Raw genomic sequence first — 3589 nt, 5'->3', positions numbered from 1 at the left:
ATCTAAAGTTTATAACTTATATTGCTACTCAATAGCAGTACTATCAAAAACCTGCTGCTATGAAGACGTTGGCCACGATGACAACTGCCCTGAAAATGGGATATATGTAAATATGTTGGCAGATTACTGCCTCAAAAACCCCCAGTAAAGTATTTTCAATGTTTATAAATCGGTTTAAAATCGTAAAACTTGATTTTAATGTCATTTTAATCATATTTGAAGCAAATTTTCACTTTTCGCGATTTTCTGCATTTTCATCGCCGTATGGTGGGTTGAAATTTTTGTACAAAAAAAATCAGAACATGGTTTTCGATGTACTTTTTCCCGTAGAATTCGATTCTAAAGTCAAAAAAATAAATCTTTTCTTTATTTTTTTTTATTAAAAAAAAAACATGAAAAAACCATAAAAAATGAGGTTTTTCGAGCAAAACCCCATAAAAAATTAGCTGGACCCTACATTTTTATTGCAAATTCGGATTCAGCGTCGAAAAATACATAAGAATATATAGGTCTGGTCAATTGCACAGACACTTTTGTTTTTTTTTTGTGGGCCTGTGTTATTAACCAGCGCTCAGTACAGGCATTTTTAGGTCACAGGCTATGCTGATTTCCGAAGGTTTTTTAGTTTAGGCAGCGTTCTTACAAATCCAAACCTATTTCGCGCTGCTTTTTTTTAACTACAAGTATTCACAAACACTTAAAAAAAGGGCGGTTCAAATCGGATTAAATTGACACCATACATAAGTTATCAACACAGTTTTTTTTTCGTGGGTTGGCTCAATGAATATATATTAACAAGTAGTAATTAATAAATTACTAATTAAATACTTATTTAAAACTATTATATATTATATATATTATACGAGGTGTGTTCAAAAAATAAGGTGGCTTTATGGTTTCCTCAAAAAATATTCATTTATGCCTCAATATTTATATTGTCCCCTTCAAAGTAATCCCCCTCAGATATAATACACTTGTGCCAACGCTTTTTCCAATTATCGAAGCGCTTCTGATAATCATTTTGTGGTATAGCCTTGAGTTCTTTAAGTGATGCAGTTTTTATCTCCTCAATCGTTGAAAATCGATGTCCTTTCATGGGTCTCTTCAGTGTTGGGAAAAGAAAAAAGTCACTGGGTGCCAAACCCAGTCAATATGGAGGCTGAGGTATGACTGTGGTGCTGTTTTTGGTCAGAAAATCTTTCACAAGCACTTTCAAAATTAGGCAGTTTTGGAACAAATTTCGCTGACACACGATCGATAACACTTTACTACACAATTGGATTTTTTCTGAAATATTTAGTTTTACTTTAAATTTTTAGTCATGAACAAATAATAAAAAGAAAATAATCAGGAATTTCGTTTTTAATAACATTGTATTTTTATAAAAATGAATAACTTCCACTCTTTTTTTTATATTATACAATTTTTAATTTTAACAAAAATTTTACGATTCATAATAAAAAAAAGTTGTTGAAGTAAAAAGTTTTAGTTTGTTAATTCGTTTAAGAAAACAAATTTCATTAAGCGCGTGACCCGACAATGAATATGTTTGATTGGCGAAAATACTGCAGACCGCATCATTTTTATTAACAATGACATTAACAGTTTATTTAAAAGAAATTTAACGGAAATAAATAACGGAACATCGGAACTTCGTTTTAAAGTATGAAAAACACGTTGTAATTGACAACATCATAATATCACTTATTTTATTAGCTGTCTGAAAAAAAACTTTAAGTCCGTTCTTTTTATTTAGTCAACGCCAACATTTTCTACAAGGGACTTATTCAAGTAAAGACGGCTATGTACGGACAAATTTTCATTCTTATTCTCCAAATCTAGCTTACAGCGCCAAGTACGGAGTCAGGCAATCAAAACTCCCATCACACTAAAATACAACGCATTCATTTCAGATGAAAACAGATAATTGCAACTAAAAAAGCTTCATTTAAAACAGAACATGATCTGTTTTTGAAAAGAGTGGAAAGCAGTGTTCGGTTGATAATTATTTAGTGCCCAGTGTGGAATAGTATTATCAATACAGAATATTTGTCGTCAATAACAAAAATACAAATGATTTATTAAACTTTTTAAATATTATTTTAAATTCCTTAGAACAGCGTAAAAAAATTGTGTGTACTTGAGAATTGTACAGAATGATGCAATGAACTTTATGGCCATCAGTGATTAGAGCTGCGAAAGGCAAACAACTTATGAAGAAATATAACACAGTGTCTAGTGGCAGATACTTTCTGAAATCTTAAAGAATATTCATTAGTTAAACTCTTGTTAACATTCTAAGCAAGTGGGCATACTTATTTGCTGTTTGAGATCTTCCAAATAAAAAAGCTCTTCTTCTTAAAAAGCACTGCTTTATGAGTCTATCAATTACTGAAATTTCAGTAATTACAAATTAGAATTCTTTTAACTAAAGTACACAAAAGTGGGTTGCTGAATATCGGTTAATATAAAATCACTAATTATGAAGTAACTCCATTTCATTTAGCTCCACGCGGCGATTAGTCAGAGTACAGTTACCCTTCTTTTTTGGTCTAATCGACTACTACTACTACTACTATTACCACTACTACTACTCCTACTACTACTACTACTACTACTACTACTACTACTACTACTACTACTACTACTACTACTACTACTACTACTACTACTACTACTCTTACTACTACTACTACTACTACTACTACTACTACTACTACTACTACTACTACTACTACTACTAGTACCACTACTATCACTAATGTGGTGTAGGTTCGGTGATAACCCTACTTAGTGTATCCTCAGGTGGCGGATAGGGTGAATGCTTGCTGGAAACAGAGGGTAGGGCCAAATAAAATACGCCCCGCGGACCAAACACAAAAGACCCCCAAGTCAAGGCGTGAGCAACCGTGCCGAGGACTGAGTGGCACCAGGGACTGGTGTCTTAAACGGTGCCTCTAGGATACCAGGTCGCCTCCTAGAGTATATGGGGCATTATTCCTCAACTGCTCCAACTCAAAAAGTCATGTTTTTCGATTGTCTCTAAATTCTGGGAATATGTTCGCTTACCCAACAGTAGTTAATCCACAAACTTATAGACCAGGATTACCAACCCTCCCCAAGTAAGGGGGGGTTGAATTTTCAACCCCAATGCCAGCAGGGGTAGTTTCAAACGCCTGTAACTTCCTTTATAATTACGCGATTTAAAATTCTTATGAGGGTTTTGGAAAGTGCTTTTTACACGCTTTCATCCTATTTTATTATTTATAACAAAAAAATTGTTTAAACAATTTTTTAAATAAATCAATTGTTTATTTAACTTTTTTCGCAATTTAGGCATCTACGATTTTTTTTTAAATAGTATCAAAAGAAAGCTTGACTTTTTTACTATGAAAAATGTCTAATAAGAAAATGGACAAATTGAAATTCATTGAGTTACAGAGCCGGTTGTAGAGGGAGTCTTCGCACTCGCACTCGGGCGTTATGCGGCAGCATACCGCGGAACAGTTTTCAAGTATGCCATTTTTTTGTATTACTCACATTAATTGAGCGGTTGGGTGCAAGAACGGCTTACTTGTATTTTCAGAAG

This window comes from Belonocnema kinseyi, chromosome 10 (genome assembly GCF_010883055.1).
Source record: "Belonocnema kinseyi isolate 2016_QV_RU_SX_M_011 chromosome 10, B_treatae_v1, whole genome shotgun sequence".
Taxonomy (NCBI): domain Eukaryota; kingdom Metazoa; phylum Arthropoda; class Insecta; order Hymenoptera; family Cynipidae; genus Belonocnema; species Belonocnema kinseyi.
The sequence above is the reverse complement of the archived record's forward strand: the minus strand, read 5'-3'. Positions refer to the sequence as shown.